The sequence below is a fragment of the Apostichopus japonicus genome, chromosome 20 (genome assembly GCF_037975245.1).
Source record: "Apostichopus japonicus isolate 1M-3 chromosome 20, ASM3797524v1, whole genome shotgun sequence".
Lineage (NCBI taxonomy): Eukaryota > Metazoa > Echinodermata > Holothuroidea > Aspidochirotida > Stichopodidae > Apostichopus > Apostichopus japonicus.
Genome location: NC_092580.1, coordinates 24,825,320 through 24,842,648, shown reverse-complemented (window position 1 = coordinate 24,842,648; position 17,329 = coordinate 24,825,320). Strand labels below are relative to the sequence as shown.

Sequence of the window (17,329 nt, the reverse complement as noted above, 5' to 3'; positions counted from 1 at the left end):
AGATAATACGGAAACCTCAAGTCTGCAATATAAATCCACCGTGACAAAATGATGAAATTTTGGTTGCTTTTATTCCCAAGATGCGCTATTGTTCTTGTTTTGTTATTAAATTTATTTCCTATTCCTGTTGGCCTGGTTACATATCGTCACGAGAATCCGACAGTGGCGCACCCTGGTCGACCGAGTGGGGAAGGAAAACCAAAACTTGCAACAACATCAACGACAACGACAGAGTAAATACAGAATTGTGACACTTTGTGACAAGTTGTGACAACGTCACAGCAAAATCACATCATTGTAGCAAATGCCCAAAAAGATGGCTGAATTAAGAAAGAAAACAGTTTCTCCTTTCTCCCCTCTTTTTGGTCGACGCAACATCCCAGTTTGGAGAGAAAGTCAAGCAATTTTGGGGGATCTAGTTTAAGGAGATTGAAGAAAGACAGGGTTTAAAGGTGACATGCACTACTGTAATTTGACTAAAAGTGGAGCTATATTCCATGCAGGCAATTTAGATTAAAGGAGCACTTTTTTCCCCATTTTTTTTGTTTTAAACTGTTTGTTAGCCAAACACTAAAGCTAGAAACAGTAAAAACATGGTAAAGACTAACGCTAACAGCTAATATGGACATAGTCGGAGGTTAAAACTTCCTCTTTGTGTAATTTTTATCATTTGAACATCAATTATGTTCGTATTTGATATGGAATACATGGTTTGGTTTTTTATTGGGATTTTTCAAGCTGAATGCTACTTTAACTGAACAATAAACATAGAGTCTGGCAGGATTAGAACTGATGTTTTCAGAAAATCTGGCAAATCTAAAATAATATTCTTTGAGAATCTCCTGGGTATTAATTCTCTAAACTATAGTTTCATTATGAAATTATCTTCTTGTATTTTTTTTTCTATCTGATGTTCAGCAAAGATACACACATTACCATAAAAACATTTTTTCATGCAAAAAAAGGGTGAAAGTGAAGCTTACGAAAACAATATCACTTCAAAAATAATTTCAAAACAAAGCACTCAATTGAAAAGTAAACAAAACCTGCAGGCAAGTCTTTCAAACATGTGAGTCTAGTCAAACCAATCCGAAAACAACTGCAATTTGGGGGGTGGGTATAGGTGGGGGGGTAGAGGTTGGTAGAACAGCACTGATCAAACCGGGTTCACCAACAAAAGTAAAGCAAAGCATTGATTTATGACTCACATAAAAGGTGACATGATTTCTACACTTAAAACCAATCACTTTGTGTAATCATTAATGAAGAATATCAAAAAAAGCCATAACTGAAAGATATTTGTTTCCGAGTAAGCTGGCTTTAGTAAGTTGAGATTGATCAATTAATTCGATCTTATCAATGGAAGTTTGTTCAACCTATTGATTTGAACATGAAGTGCAACTCCAGTGGCATGTCCAAGTACTAGCTTCAGTGTCAATTTACCCACACATTTTACTGGGTGGAGTGGGGTGGGGGAGGAGGGGGGAGTGGCTAATATCTCAACTTTTCCCCGTAGCTCATGTACTTTCTTGTGGTACATTCATTGATATTACTTACATAGAACCTAACGGAAGGAATGTCGAGACCATCCATCATTTTCACAACACTTTAATAAGTACACATGAATCATATCCTAACGACTGTCACACCAGGCACATTGATAAAACAAAATTGCCCCCCCCCCCTCCCTTTTATTTTCTCTCTTTCTATTACTTAGTGCTTGTTTTGGATTAATGATGAAGATTTTTAAATTTTTCTAAGCAAGGATACTTAAGTTTTTGGCAGCCCATTGGTAGGTGCAGTCAAGATATTGCTTAATCAAATAACATAAAAATAATTGTTGGGATTGGGGGATAGGCCAGCCAAGCTATTACCTAACTACAGACAGAAAAAAAAGACTTTCTATTCTTAAGTAAACTGGTACCTTGATCAAACTTTACCATATTAGATCTTGATCAATGTTTACAATATTACTAGAGGGTCATCCGGCTGATACAGGTGGTTTACTCTCGAACCAGTGTAAAAGCTTAAATGAAACAGGACACTGCTGTGCTGGTATGAGACGCGTTAGAACACAACAGGTAGCGAGGGCGCTTTATTCTGTCCTTGTCTACAGTAGCATACCCGTACAACTGCTGTGTAACCCTACACCAACTTATTACGGTCTTGTCCATGAAACAAAAAGCCTTATCAGCTGACATACTACCAAACTTAGTTGGTATACTTTATACTAGTATGCAAATCATAAACAATCTATAAACAGAAATAGGTGGGTGGCTCTGCTCTTCATAATCTAAAACAAGAGATATCCTTTAAGAATGTGGACTTAATAGATAAATAGAGGGGGTGGGGAGAAGAATGGAAGGTAGAGGGGGCCAGAGACAAGGAAAATTCCAACGCACGTGTGTTCTGCAAGCATCTCCATAAGTTATACCTGCCAGAACTTCAAAGATGGGTCCAGGGTGCGTCTTATCCCCAAAACGCTCTTGCCTAATCTGAAATTCAAAGAGTAGACAACACTCTCGTTGGTAACATTATAACACTTCTATTCATAGTCTCTCTGCCATTAAGGATGAGGCATTAAAAATTCATGCCTTTTGCCACCGCGGTCCTGGCACCAGCTGCAAGGAGCATGTGGCATGAGTGCTAAATGCCTCGTTCTGTTGGATGCAGGTGTGACCTCATCAATTTTTCATTTCTGGGTAATATGGTTACTGAAACTTCACCGGCAGACACTCTTTGGGACATCTATCAAAGATGTCAGAATGACAGAACACATAACATAGCACTAAGAAGACACATAACATAACACTAAGAGGACATTGAATAGTAATACTAAGGAGGAGAGATTTAAGAATGTTAAAAGTTCTCACAGCAAATTTTTGAGGCCTGCTAAGGGTCTGCTGTGTGTAAAATGATCCTGGGTGGGAAGGGGTCGGGGGCATGAGGAAATATACACCCATCCACTTCAAGCTACCATAAAAATACAAAAGTAGTAAATAGCACAACTTAAAAAACTTTCTTGGGTGAACCCTCCCTACATGTGGAAATGGCTCCCTAAATGGGGAGTCCGCTCTCTACAAGGGGAGAACCCTACCTACCGTGGGGAGTCCGCTTAGTACAGAGTCGGTGTTGGACAAAGAAAATGCAACTGAAAATGCAGTCTGCTTGATAAAGTGGAGAGGAAAGGGGCCGTATTCTAGAAAAATCATCAAAATAAGTGGTATGTTGACCTTTTTTCTGTTTCATTTCTATGTGTAATCATTTGAAACATTCTGACAGTGGCACAATAACCAAGTTCAGCTTCTAATTTTCTCCTGTCTTGTGCCATGATAAACAGCATATTTGCAGTTAATAAAATTAATAATCAAATTAAAATAAGACAAGGCTACATGTGTAGTATATTTCTTGTTTAGGCCTAAACTTATAAGGTTACTACAGTTAAGCTTATTCTTATGCGTGCATGGGGCAATGCCTATGTTTGGTAATTATTTAAACATTCAGTAATTGGATTTTCCTAGTTTTACCTCGTCAAACTTCACGTTCAAGTCTGATGTTTCTCTTACCGTACTACAGAGATTTTACTTACCATTGAAATAGCGTTATAAAAATGCAAAACGTTTAAGTGTTGGGCATGCAGGGTTTAATGTGATTACATTTCTGTTTTTCATATGTGGTTATATGCAAGGAGCCAAATTTTTCATCATTTTAATAATTATTACAGTGGGGGGGAGGGCTAGTAAGGTTATATATAAACTTTGCAACATGTTGTAAGACATGTGTAAACATGCGTGCTTGCAAAAAAAGTGGGGTCTAAAGCCACCCATCTCTCCCCCGCGTTCCGACGTCCTTGTATTATGCACTGAATATTATATATTATATTTTCCGTTTCTGGTGGGTGGTTAATGTGCCAATGTATATTTGTGCCCTATCATTATTAATTATTTCTATTTGTTTTATGTTCAGAGTACATTCACAGTATGTGTGGCAGAAACCAGTGGACAGAGCCACAGCCACAAGAGATGAACAAACGGTTTGCATACAAGTGCACGAATGCTCCAAGATACATGAAATTGAAGAAGCTGTATTTTATTTTTGTTTTGTAATTTTATAGTTGTTGAATACAAAAGGAGACTTCAGAATTCTGGTTATTCTCATTATTTGTTTGGAGAGTTTTAATCAATAACTAGGACAACAAGCTGGCCAAATTCCTAACTCTCCTTACTTGGAACTGATTAGCATACAAGTAATCAATAAGTATTCGAGTAAGTATTCAGAAACCCGTTAAGCCGTCATAAAATAACTAATTAGCATACAAGTATTTGAATACTAGCGAATAAGTATTCGAGTAACTATAAGTATTCATCACAGCCGAATTATTTAAATTAGCAAATACTTATATGTAAATGAGCTAAGTATTCAAATAGCTATTCCAAATCTACTCGAATACCTATTCGAATACCTATTTGAATACCTATTTGAATACCTAACAGGTATTCGAATACTTCACTCATTTACATATTTTGGCTCTGACGAAGGCTTATAGTTATTCGTATTTGTTTTGGAATACTTATTTTGTACTGTGTATTATATGGTAAATTTTCTGAATACTAAGGAAATCTTTGAATACTTTTTGAATACTTATCGACTATATTCGTGTTAGGTAAGGGTAACTTTATTAGAAAGCAGATAATCCACTTTGTAATGACCATTGTTTGTTACCAAGACTCGACAAAAAAAACCACACACACACACACACCGATTGATAAAATTGTAGGTTGATAAAACCCAGACAACCAACTCTTGATGCTACAGGGAGAAGAGAGAACCAAGTACTCCCATTCCTGCCCATCAACACCCCCCACTTCCCCCACCATTTGAAATCCTAACCCACTAGTAAAGTGTGTTGCTGAACCTTCAGGACATACACATCTCCCAGGTGGGTAACCTTGCCCTTGGGGTCAGACATCAAAAAGAATATTATGGGAACTTTATCGCTGACTGTCAACATTATTAGTGCACATACATGTTAGAAAGCAAACATCCCCTACTATGCCTTAATCCAAATCCATAAATCCAATTTGGAGTCGGCAAGTCGCATCAAGACTAGCAATTATTCCAGTCAAACATACTTTTTCAACCGCTGTTATTTTCTTTTCATTTCATGGAGCAGGCTTTGCTATTGCGGGTGGCTTTCTGCTGTTACTCAGAGCCTAGTTTGACTCAGGAAATAGCAAACAAAAGTTTGTACAGAAGCGGAATCTTGGGGGGTGGAGAGAGTTGAGGAGAGTGTAATGACTACATATTGATACAGAAGTAGACTATGCTAATGGCAAAATCAAGTTCCGTGTAGGCTAGGAGATACAACCATTCCCAAGACAATAAAAATTCCAAATTGATTATATTGCTTGGAAACAGTTTGAAAATTTCAGATAACTTTTCTCAGAGGAGAGGGTCATAACAAAGATTAACTCAATCCATACCATTTACTTTGTGTTTCGAGTTGACTAATCTTGTCCATTTTCAACCCTAACCACAAATCAAGGCATCTTGACTGATCGGCAATAGGCCACACTTCATAGTTGAGACCTGTCAAGATTCAAAGCAAAAAATTCAAAATCCTCCATATTCTATGACATCTTTGCTTTTAACGATTTGCTTTGGTCAACAACTTGCAGGAAGGGTAATGCTAGGCAAACATATTGAATATTCAAAGAACATTTAAAATCCTCCATAATCTATGACACCATTGCTTTTAAGGTAGTTTTTTTTCTTCTTTTTCTTTTCTTTTATGTGGTCAGCAAATTTATAAAGTCAACCAGGTATTAGTCAAAACAAATCGAAATGTGACAAGTCAAGCTAAAGATCTTAAAAAAAAAAGTGATCAAAATCCAAGTAAAGAAAAAAGGAACCTGCTCTAAGAATCATGAAAGTAATTATAAAGGTGGATACTCACAGCAGCGGCTGCCGAAGTGTGCACATGTTAAATGCATTTAGTACCTGGTCTGGATTTATTATTCTTATTACTATTGCTTTGGCAGACTTTTAACTTTGAACACTATCTATCAATATGTAGCAACTGCTTTGAAGTTGATGAGAAAAACATCTTTTGGCCGAGAAGCATCCAACATTGGGGTTATTCCACTCATCTCCAGAAGTTATCTGTTGATCCAAAAAAAATGCCTTAGTTCATTGTTGCCTTTAAATAAAACAGTGAGTGACTTAATTATTTAGATTACACAAAAGAAGGCAAAACTATATCAAGAAAAGAATGCAAGACAATTGATCAAGTTAGCCATTAGCTAGCATTTGAAAGCATTTGAAAGTAGAGAAGACCAGCATATGCAGAGAAGTCTCCTTGATAATTGAAACAAACACTGTTGTTCTATAACTCTATAAACACTACCTGGCAATTGATTGGACATTGTTTATATGTAAAGGATTGGGTGGTTAGAGAAGTCTGCTTGCGACATCCAAAGGGGGGGGGGGGGGTGGGGGGGAGATATAGTATGGCAAGGGAAGGCAGAACTCAGTTTTTCTCTTTAAGCGCTGGTATTTTGTTCCCCACTAGCAAGCTCTACATCAAAAAATAGGAGGAAAAGGAAAACAAATGTGTAATAAACAATGCTTGATAAAATCATAAACTAGCTTTTAAATGTTGGAACACTCCTTTAATGCTCAGAAAATATTAAAGAGTGAATGGCTCCTTTAATAGTAAGGAGTAGAAGGCTCTTTTAAATGCTTATGCCATGCAACCCACAATGCATCTCATGTCAAAAATAAACCTTCTATTCTAAAAATCATGGCTATAACCGACATATGATAAAAAAAAAATAAGATATAAAATCTTAAATTTGTCCAAAATCCATAACCATCTAAAAAAATATTTGCTTTGTCAATAGATGATAGCTGAAGGGAATCAATACAGCTTATTTATTACAACTCTAAGTGTACATATGACCAACTAATCCCAATGCCATGGAATACTATTATGTACCAACGCCAACAACAATATGTACACAACAGTTACCTTTATCGAACACATGGACACGGCCATCTTATACTACAAAAACTTGTGATAAAACTGAGGGTGCTACTGGCAAATACCGCAGAATATGTACAACCTATCTAGCCCTATGCTGTCTACCAACAGAAATCACCTACAATATAAAAATGAAACGCAAGCAAATATGAATACTTGTAATGTCTTCGTTCACATACTGAAATAATTATTCCATCTAGTACAGTAGTAGCAGGCATATCACATAATATAACACATGCTTGGACCTAAGATGTTTAAAAAGTAAGGAACGAACTTACCTGATTGTACCTGGTCTCCATAGCTGCCCTCAGCATACACTGCAAACGTACATTTTCTGCAACAGCTAACTTCACGTCAAACTACAAAAAAAGCATCATATCAGTCAAAATCTTAGAAAAGTTACAAATGAAACATGTTATTACCTCATAGAGCTTTTGATGATAAACTGACGCAGGGAAAGTTAATTAAAAATAACTGATATTTTTGGATATATACATAAATCTTAGATTTCGTGTATAAACCATGTTGTCAATGGTCCTGACCACAAACTTTTTCAGGTTCCTTACCCGCAACTTCCTGGAGTTTTGAAGGCTGAAATTGCAAATAAACTAGTGCATATCCTTACACCAGTTTGAAGGGTCACATTGCAAATAAATTAATGCATATCCTTACGCTAGTTTGGAGGGCTGAAATTGCAAATAAACTAGTGCATATCCCTACACTAGTTTGGAGGGCTGAAATTGCAAATAAACTATTGCATATCCCTACACTAGTTTGGAGGGCTGAAATTGCAATTAACTAGTGCATATCCCTACACTAGTTTGGAGGGCTGAAATTGCAATTAACTAGTGCATATCCCTACACTAGTTTGGAGGGCTGAAATTGCAATTAACTAGTGCATATCTCTACATATAAATAGACCTATCAAAAAGCCCAATCCTTGAGATCAATTTTAAGTTGGTCTGACTTCATGAAGTCAAAAAATTGGATAACCAACCGTTATTGGATAACCAACCGTCAACCTGTTAACACTGTTCCTTGAGGAGCTCTTATATTTTCTACTTTCTAATGATCTCCCAGGTTAAATAGAGTGTGGTTTTCACTACATCATTGCAAATTGTATTATTTGAGACACTAATTGAGACAATATTTAGCAGAAAATTTTATTTTATTCCAATTTTGGAATACTTTTTCCGCTGGAGATCTCGGCAATGACGTCTTGCGACGTTCGTTAGCCTACAAGATTGTTAGTACGGATTCTGCGACAGTGGAGAAATTAAAGGAGTGTAGCATCAGAGTTGCCGACAGTTCATATAAAGATACTGAAATTTTGTATGCTATCATGAATGATGTTGGTAGAGATGGAATTGCAAGTTGTGTGAAATCTTTGGGATGCTGGATTATCACATTAAAAGCAAAGGAACAAGCTGATCTTATTTTGGACAGTGGACTCCTCGTGAATGGGAATCAGTTTCTACTGGTGTCAACAGAACGTTCCTAACTGTTAGTGTTTTCGGAGTACCTTCATTCATACAGGACAAAGATCTAACAGGAAAACTTTGTGAGTATGGGTGTAAAATAAGAGGTGAAAGGAAACGAAAGACCTTACCCAGATTCCCAAATATCGAGAACGGAATACGATATGTACAGTTAGAACTACCTGAAGAACACAAGAGCTTGCCTTACGCAATTAGAATTAACGGGATTAATATGAACTTAAAGCACAATGGTCAAACTAAAGTATGCAATCTGTGTTTGGAAAGCGATCACATCAGGAGAAACTGTCCTAACTACAAATGTAAAGTTTGCGATGTCCAAGGGCACCGGGAAGCTAATTGCCCCAAGGTCAGATGCTTTAAATGCCAAGAACTTGGACATAAAAGCTTTAATTGTCCTGAGACGTTTGAAGAGTGTCGCCATGACAACACAGACGCTGGCTCGACCCTAGATACACATGAAAACGAAACACAATATCAGTCTGAGGGATTAGTCACTGGGTCAGTTGAACAGGACGATCACGCTATTCAAGAAGCTAACGAGGTCAGGGCACAGAAATCCGAACAAAACACAGATTCAACAGCAAAGAAGAACAATAACGCGAACTCCAGACACCCGAGTAATCCTAACCAGGAGTCAAAGAAAACCCACCAACAACAGCGAACTGAACAAAAGAAGACATTGCCAACACAAAAAGTAGTAGAACAACGGAGAACACAACCGGAGACTGGATCTCAGCGGATGGAGGGGGCAAGCACAAAAAGGGGAAACATCCAACCCCACAAAAGGCAAATATCCCTAGACGAAGACGGCTTTCAAAGTATCAGACTAAAGAAGAAAACATTTATTCCTAATCTCAGCAGAGCGAGAAATGTCAGAACAAAGGATTTCTTCAGCAGAACCTATGCAAAGATGATGGCGTTCATGTTATACATTTATTTATTTATAGCGATGCAAGCTGCAAAATACCTCGAAACAGGGGAGGAAGCTATCGCATGCAATTACTACGATATTGTCTCATACAACAAGATGTCTAGCGAACACATATTGTCTTTATTCCACCATAATAGTCGAAGCCTTAACAAAAACTTAGACAACATAACTACATTTACGTCTCTATTGAAGGAGGATTTCTCTGTCATTGGATTTACCGAAACCTGGCTTACTGCAGATATATCCCCCCTAATCCATATCAATAACTATACGCTTGTTGAAAGGCATCGTCCCGAAAGGAGAGGTGGCGGTGTTTGTTTATTTGATAACAACGATTTAAATGTCAAACTCAGAAACGATATAAGCATTTTCAATGATTCTGTCAATGTTCATAGAGGTTGACATAACATCAGCAATGAAAAATTATACCATAGGCGTAATTTATAGGCCTCCAAAAAGTTCACTGCATATTTTTCTGACACACGTAAACAAAATTTTAACCCAACTCCCAAATGAACGACATAGTGTGTACATTATGGGTGATTATAATATTGATCTTGCTGACAATATTAAATCTGCTGACTTTTTAAACTTACTATATGCCAGTGGATTGTTTCCTACTATTACCAAACCTACCCGTGTGGGTTGCACTTCTGCAACTCTTTTAGATAATGTTATAACCAATGATGACTGCAAACTAATAACTGGTATCTTTGTAACCGATCTCAGTGACCATTATCCATTATTTCTCCAAACTGCCATACACAAAAGTAGGCAAAGGGGCCCTATGTATGTGAGGAACTACTGCAAAACAAATGTACAGAATTTCTTCTCAACAATCCGAGATGCTTCGTGGGAAAATGTTTCATCCCAAACTGATGCAAACATTGCCTATTCTATGTTTTATAACAATTTCAATGCCATATATAATCAATGCTTTCCTGAGCAATGCGTCACCAAATCTAAGAGACGTCCAAAGAGACACCTGTAGATTACTGCAGGTATTCTAGTTTCTATCGAAAGAAAAGATAAGCTATTTAAAAGACATATTAAGAACCCGTCTGGTGTAAATAAAACTATTTATTCTCAATATCGCAATAAGCTCAATCATGTTATCAAATTTTCTAGAAAATTATATTTCAACAATAAATTTGATAATGCAAGGAGTAACCCAAAAGGCACATGGGATACCATTAACCAACTACTCCATAAAGGTCATAAACAATCATCGTATCCCTCTTTTTCAAGGATGGTGACAAAGAGATTAACACCGACCATGACATTGCTAATAAATTTAATGACTTTTTCGTCAATCTGGGGCCATCACTCGCAAGTAAAATCAACCACAAACGTAAATCACAGGAATCTGTGAACATTGATGTTAACACTCATTCCATGTTTTCTCATCCTGTCAGTGAGGAGGAGTTGTTAAAAACAGCAGCCTCTTGCATGAAACCCGACAAAGCAGCTGGATACGATGATTTTAAGCCTGGTATTGTAAGACAAGTTATCCTATTTATTACCAAACCATTAACCCACATTTGTAATTTGTCGTTCAATACCAATATTTTTCCTGATATGCTAAAAATTGCCAAGGTCATCCCTGTCTTTAAGAAAGGGGATTCAGAAAACTTTGAAAATTATCCACCTATATCACTATTATCATGTTTTTCCAAAATAGTTGAAAGGCTTATGTATAATCGTATTTTTAACTTTATTTCAAAATATAACATTTTATGCCAGGAACAGTATGGATTCCGTCCTGAACACTCCACTGAGCTAGCATTAGCTGATGCCATTGACAATTTGTATAGTAATCTTGACAAGAATAGTACCTGTGTCGGGGTTTTCCTGGACCTCTCAAAGGCCTTTGACACAATAGACCACACAATTCTGCTTAATAAATTACACCGTTACGGCATAAGAGGAACCTCTCTTATTGGATCGACAGTTCGACAGTTACTTAGCAAACCGCTACCAATATACATCCTACAAAAATGCTCATTCCCAACCGGAGAGAATTCAATGTGGTGTGCCACAAGGCTCTATACTTGGTCCATTGCTTTTTATCCTATATGTTAATGACATTACCAATGTTTCTGATAAAGTTAAAGTTGTTTTGTTTGCTGACGACACAAATATTTTCTTCGTATCATAATCGAGAACTTTATTTCATATTGAAGTATCGACTGAATTAGACAAGTTCAGCGACTGGTTCGCTGGCAACAAATTATCATTGAATATTGATAAAACAAACTATATAGTTTTTAATACTTCTAAAAATTTTACATGGAATGCTGATATTACTATGGGTAGTAAAAGACTACAACAAGTCAATAGTACTAGATTTTTAGGCATATATATAGATCATTAACTTAAATGGTGTGACCACATTACAACTGTCTGTAAAAAAGTTGCAAAAAACACCGGTGTTTTAGCAAAGCCTAAGCATTATCTGCCACAACACATATTAAAGATTCTCGATCAGACATTAGTCCAGCCACATATTACGTATTGTTGTAACATATGGTCTGGTACTAGATATACCAATCTGAATCCCATTTGTATTACACAGAAGAGAGCAGTCCGCCATCTCACACATGCCAAACCACGGGACCACACAAATCCTCTTTTTAAGCGTTCTAAGTTGTTAAAAGCTGATGACATTATTAGGGTTAACCTTGCTACATTTGCTTATAAGGCATGGAATGGACTGTTACCAAATGCTTTTAATGACTACTTAATATGTAACAGTGATATTCATCATTACAATACCAGATCTTCAGGCAATGCACATTATAACAGGTATAATTCTACAATGGGGATGTTACCACTAAGGGCACGTACAATCAAAACATGGAATTCTCTATCAGACAATATTACAAACAAACCTTCTGCAAAATCATTCAGAAGAAACTTTATTCAAAAAATGATTGCATCTTATTAATTGAACATGTTCATTTTTTCTTATATATTTTGTTTTCTTTTTCCTTTTCTTTACAGGGAGTCCTCTACTTTGTTAAGCCATCTGAAGGTTTTTTAGAGGACTTCCTATCACACTGAATATATTCACGTGATAAACAAATCAAATCAAATTTGTGAATAGGACTGCATAATGCAATTTTAGTCTAGTATGTTAATTATTTAATGATGTCTATTTTCCTCAAGATGAGCTTCATTCTCAAAAGTTATACCTGTACTTACATTTTATGCCTTTGTTTGCTAGCTGGGTCATCTACTTGGTTATTTTTCAGTGGAACAGGTGTCACTTAACTGTTTCTTCTCCTCTTTACTGCTTGCATGTGTTCCTCTCATTCCTAAATTTGTCCATCAACTTCATGCTCCAGTAATCCTGTTTCAAAAGGAATTATAAATAATATCGAATGCTCTATGTTCACATACTGGGTAATAACCAATCACAATAAATCCCATTCCAACCCCATAGCTTCACGCACACACACATCTAATCAAATACACACACATGCTGTTTGAAAGCCGTTATTTCCTATTCACAGTTGGTTTGGTCTACCAAACATACTCTGAAACTCTCTACAAAGACAACGATGCACAGAGCTGACCCTGGCAACCTAGGATAAGGAATTATATTTTACCCAGCCCAGACACAATAGCATGTACATATAAACATTACTTACTACAGGATGAGCACCAGGTATGGATGCCTTTCCCAGGAAAGGGTAGCCCCCGCTGCCTCTGAGTAGTGGGCAGTTCAAGTGCAGCTCGTAGATTGCTCAACAGCATGTCTCTTCCCAGTCCTGTGGTCAGTACACTACAACCAGTTTGTACCTACATGTAATGAAAGAAATTAATCAAAAAGAATATGGCACAAAAGAGGGTTCTAATTAAGAAGACACTGCAACTGCATGGCCTCTCCAAAGACTTTCCAATTCAGGCAGAATATGATCATCAGTATCACAACCCTCTAAGTATAATGCAAGAAGTAAGACTCCATTTGCTCCTGCAAGCCAATGCAGATATGTAGTTGCGAATGTCACCATGGATACATTTGTTATTGGTTACCATCACAGTAACAAGTTGTGCTTAATGGGTGAAATGAAAAGAAGAAGGGATCACAAGGTACAAAGTCCAGGCAATGAGGGCTGTTCAGCAAAGATGCCCTATTTCTCAGATGAACAAAATGGTGGAAAGATTTGTGAATCCAAATTACTTACAGGTAAGAATCCACTAATGGTCAAGTGTCTCACAACTGATGCTGATGGCAAGGCATGTAAAAGGTTCAGTAGTACAATGGCTGTAACTACTCATTCTGAAAGTGAACTTAACCTGTTAGATCAAGTTCACCTACTCAAGTCACTCCGCAGAGCACTGACTATATTAAAGCAGTATTCTCCTCTGATATGTTCCTGCAAAAACTGTGACTAAGAAGCGCTTGACAATCTCATAAATACCTGGGAGAAACCATTACTGATAAATTGGAGTGGGATGAACATGTAAAACGTATTCTAGCAAAAACTAATCAGCGTATGTTCCTATTACAGAAGCTTAATTTATTCGGACTAGACCAACTCTTATTTCTCTGTTCTATATTAAAATCGGCAATCAAGACCACCATTACATTCTGTTTAGCCGCGTGGGGTGAAAATACTACTGCTAGAGACATGACCAAGTTAAGTAGACTAGTTTCTAAAGCAAGGAAAGTTTGTCGGTCACATGACCTCAGTTCAGTAGATGAGTTGCTTGTCAGAGTATCACAGTGTACTATGAAGTCAATCATGTCATCATCCTCTGGGGCATCGGGTAGATTACAGCAATCAAACAGGCAGACTAATTGTCATGAGATGCTGAACCGAGAGATACAGGCATTCTTTCTTGCAAAGGGCTAATCTCAATCTTGCCAATGAATTATGTAGGAAATAGGCCAAATATATGTGTCAGAACATGGACATAGTAGTCTTAATTTTTCGTTTTAGGAATCAGATTTTATGTATTTTCGATGTATTTATGATTGTTTTATTGTCTGTTTTACTGTGATGGACTGAATGCCAATTTTTATGGTCAATAAATTTCTTATATCTGAAATATCAAAAGCACTTTATCAACATGTTTAGAATGCCTAATTGCAAAGTACTACAGTGGAAATCATTTATATTGCCAAAAGCATTCATTTGTATGCAAGAGGGGCAGGAAGTACACATTTCCATGTATGCCAAATGCTGCAAAGGGTTCTCTGCTAATATCCCACACTGACAGCAGGAAGCTAAACAAAATATCTGAGACACCCACCTGCAGCAAATGATTATGGTCCACTCGTTTTGAGACTTCCGCTCAAAAGCAGATGTCATCAATAAGGCTTTCACTGTGACCAATCCAAAACATAGTACCACACTTTCGTGCATTGGTCAGTACAGGGACTACAGTTCCATACACATAACATATAATGTGCCTGAAGAGTCCATAGCCAGGAAGATGGAAGCTGCAGTATTGAAGGTGAGCTCAAATAGTCCATTTATCCAGACTCTGAAATAGATGCAAAGAAAACAGCAATGTGATAAATTACGTAAGAGAGGCAGAGCATACAGATGGAGGAGAGCACAACTCAGAGAGAGAAAGTACAAGCTACATGGTAGAACTAAAAACATAAACCAGTCCAGTATCTATAAGAAAGATCAACTGATTCATGACCAGTTACTCTAGGATGAAAAACTACACTGATGATGAAGATGACAATATTTATCAGTGATGCCAGTAATTTGTAAACTGAGTCTATCCACACTCACTGTTATGAGTTAAAACAGTATCACTCAGTCAGGGAAGTAGGCAATCAAGCTGATGACCATAAACTTGGCAAGTGCCATCAAACTTTCAAGGCTTTCTGCTGTGTTGCACTGCAAGATACTGTTGAGAGATGTGACACCTCTCTCCACATGTAGGCTGTGGTGGCATATGTAGGAGCTGTCAAATGGTTTGGTCCTTAAGATTTCTTTACTTTGCACAATACTTTGAAGAGCATATATGTCAGAATGTGGACTCTGCTGCCTCTTCTCTTAGCTGCCAGGGTTAGCATTGTGAAAATAATGCCATATGCTGGTGCCCCTGGCTTACTGATGGTGTAGGTGTGGCAGTAATGAGTGTCCGGGCGTCCGTAGGACACATATTACTAGGAAATAGTGTCTCATTTGCGTGAATAGTGTCTCAGGGACACTTTCCCTTGCTTTCTACGCCACCGTGGAAAGTGTCCGGGTTCTCTTTAAAGAGCTTTAACGTGGTTCTGTTGAGTGACAAACATTTCTGGCCCTATCTATGTTCCCTTATTACTTAAAAGGAGGTAATTTACTAGCGAAGACCAGGTTGACAATGTTATATATCGGTCAGCATGCACCCTCAAAACTCGGTTAAAGCATAACTAATACTTCTAGTGTCGACTGTTGTGGGAAGAGGCGGCAAAATGTTATTATTATCATGGAGACTACACTCCAGAGGGACGCTGTCCGCTCTATTTCGATCGTCGACTGTCAGAAGGCTGCATAATGAATGTTAAACTTATCTTCCGAACTAATTAGTCATGTCTGTCTGACTCTGCTGCTTATCAATCGTTACTACCATTAGGGTAGTTGTTTGGAAGGTCGGAATTTCTAAACGTTGGAGAAAGATCAACCATGTAGGTTGAAGGTAAATGTATTTCAACCGGTACGCGGCGGCGGAAAGTTCCCCGCCATCCGGAGCATGGAGGTCAAATCCAGGGTCAGAGCAGGGAGTTGTTATGGAAAAACTCCTGGTCAGAGTCAATATATTTTATTCAGTACGCGGGAAATGTGGAAATCTCCCGCTCTACGTTCTAGGTGTGACAAAGTTTTTATTTCACGCATGCGTATTTGCACTCTACTGTAAAATGTATACTGCTGTTTACTCAGTGAAGTAAGCCGAATGTGCCGTCTACGTCGTTAACGTTACATGTCGCATGCCCAAATTTCTTAGTAGTTGAATATTTGCACGCACAGTAATTGCATTAAGCGTTGAGACCGTTAGCTTACTTAGCCCGATCTGATGTTACAAGATGACTTCTCCTGAGGTGGATATCGATGACGAGTAGGCCTACATTATCATTGGAAAATATCTTTCGTCAGGACTGTACGCTGAAAAGTCTACGTTAAACCTAGAAAGATCGATAAGGGGAAGATCGAAGAGCTTTAGACTGACGTCGGCCCACATGGCAACGAAGGTAGGCCCTTGGCCAAAGCCCACAAAATTAAAGCTTACAAGAAGGGTTTGGCGGTAAGTGTATTATTTGTTTATTTGTATAAAACTTTTAGGAATTATTTCCACTGAAGAAAACGTTCAGCCGGATTATACAGTTGTTATTCTGCCGATTCTAATTAAGCTTGCACATTCATATGGTACGGATTCCAAAGTCAGGCCAAAATGATTCCATAGATATGCATATAACTTGAACTAAGTGCATTGGCCATTTGGGCCTTGCAGATTATAGGTATATTTTATTATTTGTAATCACCTAAGAGTAGAACTGAAAAGTCTAAACTTTATTAGTGTTAGAGAATATCGTGATGCATAATTAGTCGGCAAGACACGAATAGTATTAGGCTACTATAGGCTAGCCTACTGTAGCCTAGGAGTAGGACTTCGGCTGATCGGCTGTCAGTTACATATCAGCTGTGTAGTGTGTACCCATGCTACCATGAGTATACAAGCTTTCAATTTCAATAATGATTATGTGTTTGAAATTGCTAGGTAACAAACAAAAAGAAATCTTCAGGATAGGACTTTTTCAGATTTTCTGAAAGATATGCCCTGGGATTAGTCCCCTTACTAGTTAAAACACCGTGGTAGCAAGGGAGAGGGGGGGGGTCCCTGTCTTGTCCA

The 17,329-nt window shown here is 37.7% G+C and overlaps 1 long non-coding RNA gene across 8 annotated transcripts in view; it reads right to left on the bottom strand.

Moving 5' to 3' along the window:
• Positions 1-15,559, bottom strand: part of LOC139960851 (uncharacterized) — a 41,469-nt gene extending 25,910 nt beyond the window's left edge. For 6 of the 8 annotated variants that reach the window (XR_011790616.1, XR_011790619.1, XR_011790612.1 and 3 more), the window contains exons 1-6: positions 14,735-15,559; positions 13,126-13,276; positions 12,677-12,824; positions 7,321-7,401; positions 5,484-6,162; positions 2,403-2,495 (exon numbers count right to left, since the gene is read on the bottom strand). This is a non-coding gene — a long non-coding RNA (uncharacterized lncRNA). The remainder of the gene's footprint in view (positions 1-2,402; positions 2,496-5,483; positions 6,163-7,320; positions 7,402-12,676; positions 12,825-13,125; positions 13,277-14,734) is intronic. The other 2 variants (XR_011790613.1, XR_011790617.1) reach the window with 2 other exon arrangements.
• Between the last annotated feature and the right edge of the window lie 1,770 nt (positions 15,560-17,329).